Raw genomic sequence first — 19,874 nt, forward strand, 5'->3', positions numbered from 1 at the left:
ACGGCAGCCCCGTATGTGTGTGTCAGAGCAGAGCTGTGCTCACGGCAGCCCCGTATGTGTGTGTCAGAGCAGAGCTGAGCTCACGGCAGCCCCGTGTGTGTATCAGAGTAGAGCTGAGCTCACGGCAGCCCTGTGTGTGTGTCAGAGTAGAGCTGTGCTCCAGAGGGTTTGCAAGGGCTGCTATTGTCAGAAGGAGATCACCAGGCCTTTCTTCCAAGGAGCCTCTGGGTGGACTTGAACTGCCAACCTTTTGGTTAGCAGCCAAGTGCATTATCTATCTGCAGCACCTAGGGACTCCTTTACTATTTTCTTTAAAATCTTATTTATTGTTTGTTGTTTATTTTATCCCCAGGCAGAGCACCTACCTCCCTGGTCTCTGCCTGGGCCATGAGCCCCACCCTGACTCTCACCCAGCCCCGCACGAGGACGTTTGGAAGGCCTGGCAGCCCATCCATCGTCTCCATAATCCGGGGTTAATCCCTGGATTGCAGGCTCCCTGGGCTGTGTGCTTGCAGCGTGTCACCCGGTACCTTCCCCCACCCCTCCACTCTAGCAGCAAACCTCAGCCAACCCGCCTTTGATATCTACCCCTGGCTTCCATGAAGAGACGCTATAAAAAACTGCCACACAAAATTCCCTGTTACCTTGTCTCCAGCAGTGCCATTGAGCATGTCATCCTCCACACAGTCTGAGAACCCTTGGGAGAAATGCCTTGTTTCTCTTATAAGCGAGGCACTGGAAGTCTACTGCACCTGGGGGGTGGGGAGTGGGGCAGAACAAGGTGCAGAGACAGAAAGGAGTGAGGGATGTGGCTCTTGGCACCCCGGGATCCCCAACTGCAGCCAAGGATGAGAGGGAGTGTCAAACTCCCTGCTTCCTCTTTCCCCCTGATGTGGGTAATTGGAGCTGTTGGCCTCCTGAATCCTGACACTGCCTGTCAGACAACTATAAAACCTCCAAATTACGATCTTGACTCTGCAGCGCAGGATAATAGCATGCTCTATTTTGGCCAGGTGTAATTACTATGCCAAGATCCAGGTCTTCCCGGGTTGCAAAGACACGTGACTGCAGAGAAGGCTGTCATGCCTCGCCCTGGGGAGAGCTAAGAACCTGTGTCTGAGCAAAAGGAACTCGACGGCTGGAGTTGGGTTCAAAGTCAAATGACAGGTGACGCGTGGTTCATTCTATAAAAGAGTCCCTGGGTAGTACAAACGGTGAATGTGCTTGGCTGTTAACTGAAAGATTAGAGGTTCAAGTCCACTCAGAGGTGCCTCAGAAGAAAGGCCTAGTGATCTACTTCCAAAAACTAAGCCATTGAAAACCCTGTGGAGCACAGTTCTACTCTGACACACGTGAGGTTGCCGTGAATTGGAGCTGACTTGATGGCAATTGGTACTGTCATTCTGCAGAAACAGTCTGTTCTATCTAAAACAGCCACAGGAAGTGACTGGGACAATGGAAACATGGAAAACCCCGTGCTGTTGGGGGGCAGGTCGTGGCTCTGCCAGGGAGGGCTAAAGGGACAGCAGCTTTGGTGAAAAGTTCCAATGTCTTTGTTCACTTTGGAGTGTGCTTTGGTGAGCACTACAATCAGAAAATGGAACACTGGCATTGGTCATCTTCATAACTTTTCTGGCAAAAGCAGAAGGAATGTGTGGTAAAATTTCTCCCAGATGGTCCCCAATGACCCCGCCGCTTGGTATCACGCCCTTGTATAACCCCCTCCTGTTGAGTGTGGGCTGGACCTAGCGACCACATAGTGGATGTAATGGTGGGTGAATCAAAGGCAAGGTCATAAAAGGCAGTGTGGCATTGTTCTCTCCCTCTCTTGGATTACTTGCTATGGGGAGCCAGCCGCCATGTTGTGAGGACACTCAAGCAACCCAAGGAGACGCCCACGAGGCAAGGAACTGAGGCCTCCTGCCCACAACCATGTGAATGAGCTTAGAAGTAGAGCTTCCATCCCTGGCCAGCAGCTTGACCATAAGCTCATGAGATTCCCTAAGCCAGACCCATCAGCTTCCTGGCCTCTGAAAGTATGTGCAAGAATAAATGTTGCTGCAAACTGCCAAGTCTTGGGATCACTTGTTACACAGCAACAGAGAACTAATACAGAATGGGAGGGAGACCCTTGATGAGATGGATTGGCACAATAGCCGAAACAATGGACTCAAACATGCCAGAAATTGTGAGGATGATGCAGGATCAGACAATGTTCAGTTCTGTTGTACATAAGGTCACCATAAGTCGGAGCTGACTCGACGGCAGTTATTTCTCTCTCTGTCTACATAACCAGGAGCCCTGCTGGTACAGTGGTTAAGAGCTTGGCTGCTAACCAAAAGGCCAGCAGTTTGAATCCACCAGCCATTTTTTGGAAACCCTATGGGGCAGTTCTACTCTGTCCTATAGGGTCGCTATGAGTGAGAATCCATGCAATGGATTTGATTCTTTTTGGTCTACCATACTTATGCAATCTGTATGCTGAGCAAATAATCTGAGAAGCTGGACCATATGAAGAAGAACAGGGCATCAGGATTGGAGGAAGGTTCATTAACAACATTAACAGCCTGCATTATGCATATCACACAACCTTGCTTGCTGGAAGTAAAGAGGACTTGAAGCACTTACTGATGAAGATCAAAGACCACGGCCTTCAGTATGGATTACACTTCAACATAAAGGAAACAAAAATCCTTACAACTGGACCAATAAGCAACATCACGACAATGGAGAAAAGATTGAAGTTGTCAAGGATTTCATTTTACTTGGATCCACATTTAACACCCATGGAAGCAGCAGTCAAGAAATCAAAAGACGTATTGCATTGGGCAAATTCTGCTGCAAAAGACCTCTTTAAAGTGTTGAAAAGCAAAGATGTCACCTTGAAGACTAAAGTGCTTCTGACCCAAGCCATGGTGTTTTCAATCGCCTCGTATGCATGCAAAAGCTGGTCGATGAATAAGGAAGACCGAAGAAGAACGGACACTTTTGAAATGTGGTGTTGGTGAAGAATATTGAATACACTATGGACTGCCAAAAGAATGAACAAATCTGTCTTGGAAGAAGTGCAGCAAAAATGCTCCTTACAAGCAAGGAAGGCGAGACTACACCTCACATACTTTGGACATGTTGTCAGGAGGGATCAGTCCCTGGAGAAGGACATCATGCTTGGTAGAGCAGAGGGTCAGCAAAAAAGAGGAAGACCCTCAACTAAATGGATTGACACGGTGGCTGCAACAATGGACTCAAGCATAACAACAATTGTGAGGATGGCGCAGGACCGGGCAGTGTTTCGTTCTGTTACACATAGGGTCACTGTGCATCAGAACCGACTTGATGGCACCTAACAATGACATAATCACAGTACCATTATCACACCTAAAAAAAATTAACAATCATTCCATAATATATCTAATATCCAGGCTATATTCAAATTTCCCCAATTGTCCTCAAAATATCTTTTATAGCAGGGGTTTGCGAATTAAGATTTAAAGTTTCCAGTACTACATTTATTTGTTTGCTCTCACTAACCCGTTGCCATCGAGTCAATTCCAACTCATAGCCACCCTGTAGGACAGAACAGAGCTGCCCCATAGGGTTTCCAAGGCTGTAATCTTTAGGGAAGCAGACTGCCACATCTTTCTCCCATGAGGCAACTGGTGGGTTCGAAGCACCGACCTTTCAGTTAGCAGTCCAGCGCTTAACCACGGTGCCACCATGGCTCTCTTTAGATGCCTATAATCTAAAACAGTCTCCCCATTTTTTTTTCAAGGCTGACTGAAAATCCTGGTTCTTATCTTGTAGAATGTCCCCCATTGTGGACTGATTATCTGACAGCTTCTTCCTATTGGTTTTAACTTGTTCCCTTACTCCCTGTATTTCCTTTAAACTAGAAGTTAGATCTAGACGTTTGATTGGATTCCGGTTAAACATTTTTAACAAGAGTGCATCCAGGTGATGTTGTGAGCGCTTCAAATTGCATCCCATCAGGAGGTACCTCGTGTCAGCTTGGCTCACTATTCCTGATGCTAAGCTTGATCACTTGGTTAATTTGGAGGCTGACAGATGGCGCCGAAGGAAAGGTACATTTTTTCCTTTTGTTAACTAAGCTATCTGGAGAATGATAGTTTGAGAACATTTGAATATCCTCTTTCCCATTAATCTTTCTCCCAGCAGCTTTTAACATCCAGTAATGATCCTTGCTTGAATCTAATATTAAGTTGGGAATTTGCAAAATGGAAGATATTCTACTCTTCCTTCTACCTATATTAGTCGTTTTTCTTCTGTGAAGAAGACCTCCTTCCTTTGTTTTTTGGTGGGACATATTTTGCTTTTGAGTATCACTGTGGACTCGTTGGGAGTCCCTGGGTGGCACAGTTAAGCACTCGACTATTAACAGAAAGGTTGGCTGTGCAAACCCACCCATTGGCACCTCAGAAGAAAGCCCTAGTGATCTACTTCCGAAAGGTCATAGCCACTGAAAACCCTAAGGAGCGTAGTTCTACTCCAAAACACTTGGGTCATCATGAGTTGGAATTGAGTCGACAGCCGTCATGATTCATGGACTCTTGGTTTCTTTTTTTTTTTTTTTTAGTTTTGCTTTAGTTTGATGTGTTTTAATCCATTACTGTCATTATTCCTTTTGATACACAGATTGTCCCAAATTCGGCCAGTGGGAGCCTCTTCAAGCTGGCTATGTCCCTTTGATATATCCCCTTGAGTCTTTGATCACTTCCTTGCTTTCTGACACAGCAAGATGTTTCCAGGCCCAACTTATATTTCCTATATACCAGGTCTGGAATCAGCTGTTTCTCCAAGGAGCCCTGGTTCCATTTAGTGGAGAATGGTACTTAGAAACCAAGATGTAGGTGCTAGCTATGCCCACTACTGTTGGAGGGTCATTTCTTTTAGGACTTTTCAGTGAACGAGCTAGAAAATATGTAGATGTGTGTGTACGTGTGTGTCCATATAAACCAAAAAAACCTGTTGCCGTCGAGTCAATTCCGACTCATAGTGACCCTATAGGACAGAGTAGAACCGCCCCATAGGGTTTCCAAGGAGCAGGTGGTGGATTTGAACTGCTAACCTTTTGATTAGCAGTAAAGCTCTTAACCACTGCACTACCAGGCACATTCTTCTTCACTTTCCTCATTCAATATTTTGATCTCCCTTTTCCAATAGTGAGGATCCTGATTCTCAATATCAATATATTGTGGGCTGTTGCTCCATCTACAAATACAAACAAAAGAATTTTGAAATCACTATACCTGTACCATAAGCAACAACAAATCTATCAAATAGTTTAAGAATTTTTTGCTTCTTTTTTTTTTTTTTTTTTTGGTCTAGAATAAATCTCAGTAAAGGTATAAAGACAGGGTACTATGTTCAAAAATTCCTTGAATTAATCTATTTTTCTATGGCTATGCGATCAACTTGATAACCACTTAGATCCATTTATTTCTGTTCATTCTCAATTCTAAAAAATATTTTCCATCCTTTTAGATTTTCTTGTCTTATTTGGATACGTAACACATCTACATGGTTTATAAGTCAAAACTATATAGAAAGTACACTCAGAAAAGTCTCACCCTCCACCCAACTCTGGAAGTAACCACCTTCATTTATTTCTCTTTTTTCCTTTCTGCATTTCTTTGTGGGGCGACAAATGTGTGTATAACTGTATAACTTCCTCTTCTTTGTATCACAAAGGTAGCATGCCATATATGCTCTTCCATACCTTGCTTTTTATCACTGAACACTGGAAATCACTTCATATCAGTTCAAAGAAACTTTCTCCTTCTTATTTCTACAGCCACGCAATACTCCATTGTGTGGCTACATTTTAAAAAAAAAAGCAAATCCGTTGCCCTTGAGTCAAATTCCAACTCATAGCAACTCAATAGGACAAAGCAGAACTTCCCCATAGGGTTTCCAAGGCTGTAAATCTTTATGGAAGCAGACTGCCACATCTTTCTCCCGAAAAGCAGCCGGTGGGTTCAAACCACAGACATTTCGGTTAGCAGCCAAGGACTTTAACCACTGTGCCACCAGGGCTCCTGTATGGCTATACCATAGTTTATTCAACCAATCTCCTTTGGATGTGTTAGGTTCTTTCCAATAAATTTTCTATTAAAAATAGAGCTACAAGGAGTAACCTGGGCATATCTTGATCCATATTTGTGGATTTGTCCTCAGGGTGAATTCCTAAAGTGGGGTTGCCAGGTCAAAGGGTAAATGTATATGTAGTTCCGTTATTTGTTGTCAATTCCCTTCCATGTGAGGTCGGACAATTCTGCTCTCCCATCAGCACTGAGAGTATCTGTTCCCCCTGAAGTTTTTAAGTTCTGTGCTAACAATGCATTTCGATCCAGAAACTTGTGGAATGCTCTGTCTTTAAGACAACCGCATGATCTAGAGCTACAGCAGGTGAGTTACTAAGGCTGAGGACCAGTGGTTTAAGGAGGGGCGTGTATTCCAAGGTGTTCTCAACGGGAAGACATTTTCTATTCTGTCCTGTGATTTCTCTGACTCACGCCTGTCAAGAAGGCTTGCCTCTTTCCTGGTAAGAATTCATCACTTCTTAGTGAAAACACTCAGCTGATGACAGGTTAGAGTCTCTTTCTTTTTTAAGAGCACAGTGCTAATGCCAAATGGAAGCATGCATTTCTGGCAAACCAAAGACCGTCCTCTGAAACCCCCGCAAAAGACCCCCAACTGTTAGGAAGGGTGGGGAGACCTCAGAAGCACCCTCTTTCTACCCTGAGCCTAGACAGAGAAACAGGGCCCAGAGACCCTGCTAAACTCTGTGACAAATAAAAAGCCACTCTCAGGGCTTAGCAACATGTTAGAAATAGCAATAATTTAACACGCAATCTTCACTGCGTGGAAAGAAGGAGCCCTGGGCTTAAATTTAGGAAAAGAAGCCTCCACTGGTCAGCTCAGGGGGCTGGGGGTGGTGGTGGAGGTGAACAGTTAAGTAGGTAAGAAAACAAAAGGGAACTTTCCCTTCCTTGCTGATAAACTGATTTTTCCAGGAAGTGATGGTGCTTGGGCTTTACGGTGCACTCACCTTTCAGGGAGTTGCATTTAACGGGTGAAAGGCAAATGGCCTGTGTTTCTATGGCTGTAATGTGGGGGTAGTGGTGGTTCAGTGGTAAAACTCTTGCCTTCATGCGGGAGAGTGGGGTTCAATTCCTGGCCACTGTACCTCACACGCAGCCACTACCCATCTGGCAGTGGGGACTTCCGTGTTGCTATGATGCTGAACAGGTTTCAGTGGAGCTGCCAGACTAAGAAAGACTAGGAAGAAAGGCCTGGCAATCTACTTCCGAAAATCAGTCAATGAAAAAAAAAAACCTTGTATGTCACAAGGGTCCGGTCTGCAGCCAATCGTGAGGATGCTGCAGGACCAACTCCTGGCAGCTAACAATAACTTGCTAGGAGAGAGTAGGGTTGTTACGAGTCAGAATCTATTTAACAGCACGCAATAATAACAAACAAGATAAACGATACCACAAGAAGGTCTATGTTTCCAAGCCTCCTCCAAATCCGCCTCCATTCAGCAAATGTGTCCAGAGCCTCAAAGACGTACAGAGCATTCTGCTGGGTACATGGAGGGGGACAAAAATCAACCAGGCTGAGTCCTGTGTCTCCATGCCCGCTCTAGTAGGAGAGATCATTGATTCTCAACAAAGGAATTCGATTCTTCAGAGAAGGCCAGGTGAGGTGCTGCAGGAGACCCTGGGAGTGAAGATAGCCAGCAGTGTCATGGGGGGCTGCATGGAGGTGGTGGCATCTGAGTGCGTGCAGGTCAACTGTAGACATGCTCAAGGGCAAGGAGACCAGCCTTTGATGACTCCTTGGGTGCTGTCAGGGCTTCAGTTGAGGAAACATCTTGGTTGCAAGTCATGCATTGGATTTGTGGTAGGAGAAGGGGAATTTCTGGAAAAGAGACTATTTTTATAACCAGGCAGATTAGAATATCAGGTAAGTACTTTCATGTTAGCGATGTCAGGAAGTAATTTACTGTCAAATCTGAATTTGTGATTCTTCAGAAACTGAAGAGCTTTTTCAAAGCCAGATTTATGTCATAAGTTGAGGTGTTTCTTTTCCCCCAGTACATCTAGAGAATACAAAACAGCCTCCCCTCCTTTTTCAAACTGCATCAGGATCCGCTATGGTTACGTGAACGCTTTAAACTCGGGCTCTAAATTTATGCACAATAAAGGGATTGACGTTGTTTCTTAAAGTAACTTTTTTCTTATTACATAAGTGACACATTTATTGTAGAAAAAAAATTTAAACACACGAGTAAAAATGGGAAAATCCCCTCGGAATCCAAGCAGCCAGATGTAAGTACTGCCAGATGGTTTTGGTGATCATTCTTCCAGTCTTTTTCAAAGCATTAACGTGTGCTTGAAATTCCACAAAGCAATCTATTTATAAACAAAATAAAATCATGCTGCCACCCAGTTTGGGTATCTGCTTTTTTTATTTGATATATTACAGACATCTTTCCAGATTATTAAAGATTTTTATAAATCATTCTTAATAGTACTTAATATTCCATTTGGGGCCCTGGTGGTGCAGTGGTTAAGAGTTCTGCTGCTAACCTAAAGGCCAGCAGTTCTAATCCACCAGCCACTCCTTGGAAACTCTATGGGGCAGTCCTACCGCGTCCTACAGGGTCGCTATGAGTCGGAATAGACTCGACGGCAATGGGTGTAGTTTTTTTGGTTTCGTATTCTATTTATGTATACATTCCATATGTGTGTTGTAATTTAAATAGTCAATCTTCTACTATTGGACAATTAGATTTCTCCAAATATTTTACTATTGTAAATAACACTATAATAAACATCCTTGCAGCTAATTTTTCTGTACAGTTTTAATATGTAGTTAGAAGATATTCAAGTGAAGCTCTTCGCTGGACAGTAAGAGCATTTGCAGACTTACGACATGAGTTGCCAGGTAGCCCCCTGGAAAGGTTGTATCAATTCACACTCCCACCACCAGTGGCCAACAATGGCTTCTGGAGGCTTGGCTAAAGCCAACTGCTCACTCTGAAAACTTTGCTTGCTGTGTTTCTGCCATCTTTGAAATATCGTACTTTCTCTTGGTGATGTTGTTGTTATTGTTGGGTGTCCATCGAGTAGATTCCGACTCATAGCAACCCCATGTAACAGAGTAGAACTGCCCCATGGGGTTTTCTAGGCTGTAATCTTTACGGGGTAGATCGCCAGGTCTTTCTCCTATGGAGCCACTGGGTGGGTTCAAACCACCAACCTTTCGATTATTAGCCAAGCACTCAACCGTTGTGCCACCAGGGCTCCTCTCTCTTTATGACAGGATTCATTTATTTTGTGTTAATTTATGTGCTGCTGTCATCCGTTTTCTTATAAGAATCTTGGAAATAGAAAGGTCAGTGGTAGTCCAGAGCTTTGAATTCCTGGGGAGAAAGGTGTTCTATCAACCTTACAAAGGGCAGACGAGGTCCTGGGATGAAACACTTTGTCTTGTTTGTCTTGTCTGTACACTTTGTTCGTATCTCTAACAGCTCTCATAAAGTGGCCCGTCTCTACCAAAAAACATATTGGTCTTTTTAAGAGACTCTAAATCCTCAAATGATGGGTCCTGGTGACTTAACCAAAAACATTCTTTCTACTGGATGTTAAGGACAAAGTGGTATGTTTTGATCGGAAATAAGAAGTTATCGTATTACTTACTTCTTGTTATGAAAAAGCCTTCTCTAACATCTCGTTATTTGCAATTTTCAAGCAACTATGTGTGAGTCTTTTGTAATGATTAATTGTGTTAACTACACACTATTCTTTCGAGTCCTTCTTGTTTATGAAAGGACACCTTCTTCTTCCTCGTTTTATATCTTAAGCAGTTTTGCTACATTCAGTTAATGGTTAAGGCAATGCATTCTCCATTACAAGTGAATATATTTTAGCGATAAGTGTAGACTTTCTGTCTTAGTCATCTAGTGCTGCTATAACAGAAATACCACAAGTGGACGGCTTTAACAAAGAGAAATTTATTCTCTCACAGTCTAGGAGGCTAGAAGTCCAAATTCAGGGTGCCAGCTCCAGGGAAAGGCTTTCTCTCTCTGTCAACTCTGGGGGAAGGTCCTTGTCATTAATCTTCCCCTGGTCTAGGAGCTTCTCAGCACAGGGATTCCAGGTCCAAAGGATGCAATATTCTCCTGGCTCTTGCTTCTTGGTGGTATGAGGTCCCCCTGTCTCTCTGCTCTCTTTTCTCTTTTATATCTCTAAAGAGATTGACTTAAGACAAAACTCAGTCTTGTAGATTGAATCCTACTTCATTAACATAACTGCCTCTAATCCCACCTCATTAACATCATAGAAGTAGGATTTACAACACACGGGAAAATCACATCAGATCACAAAATGGTGGACAACCACACAACACTTGGAATCATGGCCTAAGCTAAGTTGACACACAATTTTGGGGGACATAATTCAATCCATAATACTTCTTAAATAATAATAATAATAAACCAAACCAAACCTGCTGCCAACGAGTCAATTCCAACTCATAGGAACCCCATAGAGTTTCCAAGGCTGTAAATCTCTATGGAAGCAGACTGCCACATCTTTCTCCCGAGGAGATGCTGGTGGTTCCGAACCACCGACCTTTAGGTTAGCAGTCGATCACTTTAACCACTGCGCCACCAGGGCTCCTTAGTAATAATAATATAATAACAGGATCCCTTTCTATATGTACAAGGCACTATAGTTTACAAAGTGCTCTCTCTAATATAGGACTTAATTTAGATCTAACTATATCGTTTATAAGGTAACTTATCATGAATAAATCTAGAAAGGAAGTAGGCGGCTATTCATTCCTTTATAGTTTGAGTTCTAAAAGTGTATAAACCCCCATAACCACAACCTAAAGTTGTAAATTATAATTATCTGCCATGCACCTAGACAGCTCCTAATCTTATTTACTCCAATTTTCATCATCAGTGTATCTGGGAAATGACAGCATTTATTCCTTAACCCGCTGCTGTCGCGTTGATTCTGACTCATGGCAACCTCATGTGTGTCAAAGTAGAACTGTGTTCCATAGGGTTTTTGATGGCTGATTTTTTGGAAGTAGATCACCAGGCCTTTCTTCTGGGTGGACTCGAACCTCCAAATTTTCAGTTAGCAGCAAAGCACGTTAAAGTTTGTACCACCCAGGGACTCCCATTTATTTCTAGGTCCCCCTTGTATCAGGATGCTCCTATTGGTCAAGGGCCTGTGACAACACCCACAGCCCAAATCCCCAGACCCTAGGTGTCCCCCGGCTCCTTGGTTAGGAATATTCCAGAAGAACCCACATCCCGGGCCCTCCCTCATTTTCACAGTTTCAAATAATCACACAAGCGCTATGGCATCTTATCCAAGAGTTATTTTGGAAGCCTGTTTTGGGAAATACATTCCTATCAAGGCCATACAATTGTCTGCTTCTCATAATTGAAAGAATGGCCACCATTTGTCTCAGGCTTTTAAAGACGCTACCAAGGACACTCTGCTTTTCAGAAGTAGATCGCCAGGAAGCAACAGTTGAGAAATCAAACAACGTATCGCATTGAGCGAACCTGCTGCAAAAGACCTTTTTAAAATCTTAAAAAACAAAGATGTCACTAAGGTGCCCTGACCCAAGCCATGGTCTTTTCAGTGGCTTCATATGAATGCAAAAGCCAGACATTGAAAAAGGAAAACCAAAGAAAAATCGACGAGTTTGAATTATGATGTTGGCAAAACATATTGAATATACATACCATGGACTGCCAGAAGAACGAACAAATCTGTCTTGGAGGAAGTACAGCCAGAATGCTCCTTAGAAGTGAGAATAGTGAGACTTCTTCTCACGTACTTTGGACACATCATCAGGGGGAACCTGGAGAAGGAAATCATGCTCGGTAAGATAGAGGGAGGGTCAGCGAAAAGAGGAAGACCCTCAACAAGATGAATTGGCACAGTGATTGCAACAATGGCCCAAACAGAAAGGATTGTGAGGATGGCACAGGACCGATCAACATTTTGTTCAGATGTACCTAAGGTCTCTGTGATTCAGAGCTGACTCAGTGGTACCTAACAACACCATCAAGGACACATAAATCATCAGAATGCTTTGGAAACCCCAACGTCTCCCTAGCCAACACCATCCAGGCTGCCTCTCACATCTGGAAGTGGAACAAAATTCTTAGTCACCGATTTTTGATTCAGAAAATGTATCCACATAGCGATATCCAATCATCAGCAATTACGCCCTAAGACCTCAACACCTGCTTCCTGTAATCACTGAAACCTGTCCAATTCTACCACCACTACCACAGGCCCTTGGGTCATTTTGGTGTCACCCCCTCTGACAGTGTCAGGGGTGCAGTGTGCACTTCCCACACCCCCTAGTGATGCCACTGAGAACAGGTCACTGCCACGCCCCCTCTCCCCCCAACACCACCAGCTTGAAACACCAATCTCAGAAGCCATGACCTGCCAGGTGCTAAAGAGCTTAGTGGAAGAGACATCTTCACTGACCAAAGAAACGCAAGATGTAACATGGCAGATGCTAATGCTACTCTCACTGACTGTAAGAGATACTATCAGTTGCCATGGACTCCAACTCATGGCAACCCCCCATGTGCGTCAGAGGAGAACTGTGCTCCATAGAGTTTTCAATGGCTGATTTTCCAGAAGTAGATCACCAGGCCTTTCTTCCAAGGTACTTCTGGGTGGACTCAAACCTCCAGCCTTCGGTTTAGCAGCCGAGCACATTAACCTTTTGCACCACCTGGGGTCTCGGGCAATGAATTACCAACAAGATACTGAGAAGTCACGAAGATACCAGATGTGTGGGCTCAGATATGTTTGGGAGAAATTAGCATGACAGCTGTTTTTAGGAAGGACTGGTGAAAAGAAGAGATCAGGGAAACGTAGGCTGTTGGAGGCGAGGGATTGCAGTACTCAAAATCAGATTAGGGCTAAACTGATGTTGCTTTCCATAACATGTCACAATCCCACCTTTATAAACTATCCTCCTGATAAAAAGTAAGGAAAAATCCCCACCTCCACCTCCTCAGTTAAATACTTCCAACCACACAACCGAACGGTTTATTTTTGGAAAGTCTCTTTCGGGAGAAATATTTTCATCCAAGAATGGGTTTATGGGTTCCTTGGAGCTGCAGTGAGCAGTAAGGTCTTCCTAAGCAGAGAGTCTTGCCCTCTTCCTTACTTCCTCCCTGGATTTTGGGGTCCTCTTAACCTTCGAGGCTGTAGCCTGTCTGCCAGTTGTCCGCCGATGCTGCATATGTGAATTAAATTAGCTGAGTTTCAAAGCAAGTGAAAAAGTCACTCGAGAGCGACAAAAATAAAATACTGTGTTTATAGATTTAAAACGATACAGCTAATTAAAAGCTGCCAAGCACCTTTCCTAGAAGTTCCCGAGTTCCCAATATATATTTGAGGAAAGTCTTCTCACTACTAAAAAAAAAAAAAAAAAACAAATGTGTTTTCACTTTGGATAGTCTGATGAAATGTGACGTGACTTCCAAAACGTTTAGAAGAATTGAACTGAAATGTGTGGTTCCTTTTGCCACAGAGTGTAGCCTTGGCTTACTATATACATTCCCAAATCTGCCAGCAGCCAGTTATGGGGTCTTGGAGGTGCCACTGAACCCTCTGGTCCTGCTGCTTCTGTAAAATAAAACTGTTGGACGAGATCATTTCTAAGGTTCCCCCTGCATCTAACAGTTCTCCGTTGGGGTAGAGACAGGTTTTATAACCAGAAATAAGGACACTGAAGGCAGAGGTTGCTACATAAATCAGAATCCACTTTGCTTCCAATATTTACCTTTTATAACCCAAAGGAAGAAAAAAAAAACCTTAGATAAAATACCTAAAATAACTATACATTTCCTTTTTGAAACACCATGGCTTCATCCACAACTATTTATAGAGCACCTACTATGTGCCAGTCAGGTAGAAATGTTTGAAATATTTATCAATACTTTATTTTGTGAATGATTCTCAGCAAAATGCCAGCTAGGCTGAGATTTTAACAATAGCCTGCCTAAGAAGCACTAAATAGGATACAAAATAGAACCTGGAGGAGTCAGTTTAAGGTTATATGCCTTTAGAATCCAGTGACCTGCTAAATTGATTTTATAATTAGGAGGCTATTTTTAGCTTATTTTTCAATCGGAAGATTTTTTACACTCAACATGTGTAATTTCACTTTAAATTTTTCTGATTAAAAAAATGAATTTTTCTCTTTGAGGCTGCAGCAAAGTGTGAAAGCAGCAGCTTCCACTTCAGTGTTATAGCAAATTTAAAAGATCGTTTGTTGTACTGTGGTGGCTTGCGTGTTGCTGCGATGCTGGAATCTATGCCACCAGCCTTTCAAACCCCAGCAGGGTCACCCATGGTGCACAGGTTTCCGTGGAGCTTCCAGACTGGGACAGAATAGCCTGGTGATCTACTCTGGCAAGTTTGACAAATTTGCCAATGAAAACTCCATGGATCACAACAGAATATTGTCCAACATGTGCTGGAAGATGAGCCTCCTAGGTTGGAAGGCACAGCACAATGGTCGCAACAATGGACTTCAACACGCCAACCATCACAAAGATGGCGCAGGACTGGGCAACGTTTTGTTCTGTTGTACGTAGGCTCACCATGAGCTGGCAACTAACGACAACAAAACAATGCAGAACAGTAGATCTTACCGGCTGCCCATAAAGGGGTCTTCCTGGATCCTGGTGCTAAGATGAGCAAGACACCCAGGTCCTCACCCTTGAGGAGCCCACGGCTTAGTAAAGCACAGCCCTATTAGCAGAGAATTACAGTGCTGGATGGATATGAGGGGGAAAGAGCCTGCTGAGGATGGCCCCAGGGAGCCCGGAAGTGGAGAGGGTTTCACTTGGGGGAGCAGAGCCTCAGTAGAGGGAACAGCACTTAAAAAGCCAGGAACCAGAAAAAGTGTGTGGGAAGGACAGTGCTCTGAGGAAGGTGGTGGGTAAAGAGCCCGTTACAGTACAAGAAGTCTGAGTTTTACCTTCAGGAGGAGCCCTGGTAGTGCAGTGGTTAAGCGCTCAGTTTGCTGTCCAACAGGTCAGTGGTTCCAACGCACGAGTAGGTCCTCGGGAGAAAGATGCGGCAGTCTGCTTCTGTAAAAATTGTTTTTAGGTGCCATTGAGTCGGTTCCAACTCATAGCAACCCAAGGTACAACAGAACGAAACAATGCCCTGTCCTTTGCCATCCTCACAATTGTTTTTATGCTTCAGCTCATTGTTGCAGCTACTAGGTCAATCCATCTCATTGAGGGTCCTCCTCTTTTTTGCTGACCCTCTACATTACCAAGTATGATGCCCTTCTCCAGGGACTGATCGCTCCTGATAACATGTCCACAGTACGCTCCTAAGGAGCATTCTGAATGTACTTCTTACAAGACAGATTTGTTCATTCTTTGACACTCCATGGTATATTCAATATTCTTTACCAACACCATAATTCTATTCTTCTTCGGTCTTCCTTACTCATTGTCCAGTTTTCACATGCAAATGAGGCAATTGAAAATATCATGGCTTGGGTCAGGTACAACTTAGTCCTCAAGGTGACATCTTTGCTTTTGAACGCTTTAAAGAGGTCTTTTGCAGCAGATTTGCCCAATGCAATACATCCTTTGATTTCTTGACTGCTGCTTCCATGGTTATGGATTGTGGATCCAAGTAAAATGAAATCCTTGCCAACTTCAATATCCACTCCGTTTATCATGATGTTGCTTATCGGTCCAGTTGTGAGGATTTTTGTTTTCTTTATGTTGAGGTGTAATCCATACTGGAGGCTGTGGTCTTTGATCTTCATCAGTAAGTGCTCCAAGTCCTCCTCAATTTCAGCAAGCAAGGTTGTGTCATCTGCATAATGCAGGTTGTTAATTAAACTTCCTCCAATCCTGATGCCGCATTCTTCTTCATATAGTCCAGCTTCTCGGATTATTTGCTCAGCATACAGATTGAAAAAGCATAGTGAAAGGATACAATCTTGAAGCACACCTTTCCACGCAGTATCCCTTTGTTCTGTTCCAAAGACTGCCTCAAAATCTATGTATAGGTTACTCATGAGCATAATTAAATGTTCTGGAATTCCCATTCTTTTCAATATTATCCATAATTTGTTACAATCCACACAGTCAAATGCCTTTGCATAGTCAATAAAACACAGGTAAATATCTTCTGGTATTCTCTGCTTTCAGCCAAGATCCGTCTGACATCAGCAATGATATCCCTCAGCAAAATTTTACTCGTGTGTGATATTAATGATATTGTTCAATAATTTCTGCATTCTGTTGGATCACTTTTCTTTGGAATGAGCATGAATATGGATCTCTTCCAGTCGGTTGGCCAGGGAACTGTCTTCCAAATTTCTTGACAGAGACAAGTGAGCACCTCCAGTGCTGCATCTGTTTGTTGAAACATCTCAGTTGGTATTCTGTCAATTCCTATAGCCTTGTTTTTCAACATTCCCTTCAGTGCAGCTTGGACATCTTCCTTCAGTACCATCAGTTCTCGATCATATGCTACCGCCTGAAATGGTTGAATGTCCACCAATTCTTTTGGTGCAGTGACTCTGTGTATTCCTTCCATCTTCTTTTGATGCTTCCTGTGTCTTTCAATATTTTCCCCATAGAATCCTTCAATATTGTAACTCGAGGCTTGAGTTTTTTCTTTAGTTCTTTCAGCTTGAGAAATGCTGAGCATGTTCTTCTCTTTTGGTTTTCTATCTCCAGGTCTTTGCACATTTCATTATAATACTTTAGTTTGTCTTCTTGAGCCACCCTTCGAAATCTTCTGTTCAGCTCTTTTACTGCATTTCTTCCTTTTGCTTTAGCTACTTTACATTCAAGAGCAAGTTTCAGAGTCTTTTCTGACATCCTTTTTCTTTTTCTTTCCTGTCTTTTTAATGACCTTTTGCTTTCTTCATGTATAATGTCCTCGATGTCATTCCACAACTTGTCTGGTCTCCAGTCATTAGTGTTCAATGCATCAAATCTTTAGAGGGTCTCTAAATTCAGGTGGGATATACTCAAGTTCATATTTTGGCTCTCATGGGCCTGCTCTAATTTTCTTCAGCTTCAACTTGAACTCGTGTATGAGCAATTGATGGTCTGTTCCACAGTTTGCCCCTGGCCTTGTTCTGACTGTTAATATTGAGCTTCTCCATTGTCTCTTTCCACAGATGTAATCAATTTGAATCCTGTGTTTTCCATCTGGCAAGGTCCACGTGTATAGTCACCGTTTATGTTGTTGAAAAAAGGTATTTGCAATGAAGAAGTCATTGGTCTTGCAAAATTTGATCATGCTATCTCCAGCATCCTTTCTCTGTAAAGATTGTGGCCTTGGAAACCCTATGGGACAGTTCTACTCTGTCCTATGGGTTCACTAGGTGTCAGAATTGACTCACCTGCAACAGGTTTGATGGGACAGGTGATGAGATGTCAGCCGAGGTTGTTAAACAAGGGAGGGACACAATCAGACCCATAATTTAGAAAGATTTTCGGGAGCAGAGAGGATAAGCTGCAGAGGGAAGCATCTTGTCGCAGTTCAGATGCCAGACGACCAAGGAGGTAGGACTGCTATGAGGGGCTTGTGGAATCCAGGGTGCTTGGTGGGCCATCGGCTCAGGGACTGATCAAGGTATAGGAAAAGTGGAGGACAACTCTTGAGTTCTACCTGGCCTCCTGGTTGGATCTGGTACCAGGGTGCTGGTGGTGGGAGGATGGTCAGTTGGCTGTTGGATACACCTTGTTTCAGGTGTTTAGGGAACATCCAGGTAGAGATGGGCAGTGAGCAGGTGAAATGGTAACGTTCAAGAGAAGGCTGTCCAGAGATACATAGTTCCATGTGGAATAAGTCAAGGAAGACGAGGTGTTTGGCTTGCAAAAGAAGACCAGATGGTTGTCACTCAAACGTTCTGAAGCCTTAAAGGCAAGAGAGGTTAGACCTGTCTGTTCTGGCCGCAGTGGGGGACCTAAGGCTAAAGGGCAGCTTTGAGAACTGGATTTCAGCTCACCCTTTCCAAGACTCTGCACTGGGGGAAGATGGAATGGGTGTGGCCATGGCGGGGGAGGGGCTCCTGATGGTATCTGTGAAGAGGAATTCAGCTCCAGGCAAAAAGCCCTTTCTTCCTGTTGCTGCTGGGAGCCCTGGTGGCTCAGTGGTTGAAGTGCTCCACAGGAGAAAAGACCTGGTAATCTGCTCCCATGAAGATTTCAGCCTAGGAAACCCTATGCGGCAGTTCTACTCTATCCTGTAGGATCGCTGTGAGTTGGAATAGGCTCCGTGGCAACGGATTTTCCTATTGCTGCTTCCTTCTTTCCTCTTCTCCGCTCCCGTTATCACAACTGCCTTACCCTAGATAGCCAGCCATTGAATCGATTATTGTTGTTAGTTGCCCTGGGGTGGTCTCTGGCTCATGGCGACCCCATGTGTGCAGAATTGAACTATGCTCCACCGTGTTTTTAAGGCTGTGACTCTGAAGCAGATCTCCAGACCTGTCTTCAGGGGTGCCTCTGGGTGGGTTCCAACTGCCAACCGGTTGTGCCCACCCGCCCTATTGGATAGATCAAAGTCAAGCAATTGAGAGTAACTGATGAACCACTCTTAGCAGGTGTACTTGCACTAAAAAACGTGGGAAGTGCCCATTTAAACAAATGCCCCATGGGTGGAAGTTGCAGAGGAAGATTTTTCCCCTTGGCTCTGTACTCCACCCCCACCCCAGCCCCACCCCCAGGAGTTTGCAGGACGGTAAACATGAGAAATTACCCCTAGCCTGAGACACAGTTCATAGTCACGGGAGCGCGCCGGCCTCTGGGAAAGGATAGTGAACGTACCAGTTGTCTTGTTGGAAATCCCTTGAGTTCTGCATGTCACACCTGGGCAGAGGGTGTAGCCACCGAGGCAGAGGGTGGGTTCCCCCACCCCCACCTTCAGGACCTCGCTGAGCAGTACGTTTCCTCCTCAATCCCCTCACCACCCCCTCACCACTCCACTCGAGTCCAGTTCCCTATTTTTGCTTGCTTTCTGTAACCGGAAGGAGTCCTGGTGGTGTAGTGGTTAAAGTGCTGGGCTGCTAACCAAAAGGTCAGTAGTTCGAACCCACCAGCTGCTGGGAAGGAGAAAGTTGTGGCAGTTTGCTACCGTAAAGATTACAGCCTTGGAAACCCGTGGGGGCAGTTCTACTCTGTCCTACAGGGTCTCTATGAGTCGGATTGACCCAATGGATACAGACTTGGTTCTGTATCCGGCGTGGGATTGAACTAGATAACACAAAGGTGCAGATTCCAGAAGTCAATGTGAACGGGCGGGGAAACCGGGGGAGGTTTCAGGCCACTTTCTCCTCCTCCACCGCCAAATCCATCCCAGGCCGGTCGCAGCCTCCGGGCTCTGCCGCTGAGGGCTGCTCGTTCTGCAGCCAGACCCGCCTAGGAAAGGCCTCCGCGCTGGACCCCTCCCCACCAACAAGGTCACAGGTGGGCAGGCAGGGGGCCTCTAAGACCCCAGCCTCTGCCACGGGCTCCCTCAGACAGAGGCACCTCCGGCGGGGACGCATTCCCCCGAGGCCGGACCCGGGGCAGCAGAGGGTGCCCGGCGTGGGCAAGGCGTGGCCAAGTTCGTCTTAGGGATCAACGCGTGACCCTCCGGAGCTGGGGCAGCCCGGCTGGACTGCGGGGAGTGGCCGGGAAGTCAAGGCTAGGCGGCCCCCAACCTCCCCACCGAGGCGGACGAGGCCGTCGGGCGCGGGCGGCGGAGGTCCCGCCCAGTTGGCTCCCGCGGCCCGGGGTCGCGCCCGCCCTCTGCGCC

The 19,874-nt window shown here is 44.7% G+C and overlaps 1 protein-coding gene across 2 annotated transcripts in view; it reads left to right on the forward strand.

Annotated features, from left to right (window-relative positions):
* The window catches only part of NGEF (neuronal guanine nucleotide exchange factor), a 77,804-nt gene that overhangs the window by 13,020 nt on the left and 44,910 nt on the right, over window positions 1–19,874 (forward strand). The gene's annotated exons all lie outside the window — the stretch shown is intronic.

The sequence above is a fragment of the Trichechus manatus genome, unplaced genomic scaffold (assembly GCF_000243295.1).
Source record: "Trichechus manatus latirostris isolate Lorelei unplaced genomic scaffold, TriManLat1.0 scaffold00249, whole genome shotgun sequence".
NCBI classification, from domain to species: Eukaryota; Metazoa; Chordata; class Mammalia; order Sirenia; family Trichechidae; genus Trichechus; species Trichechus manatus.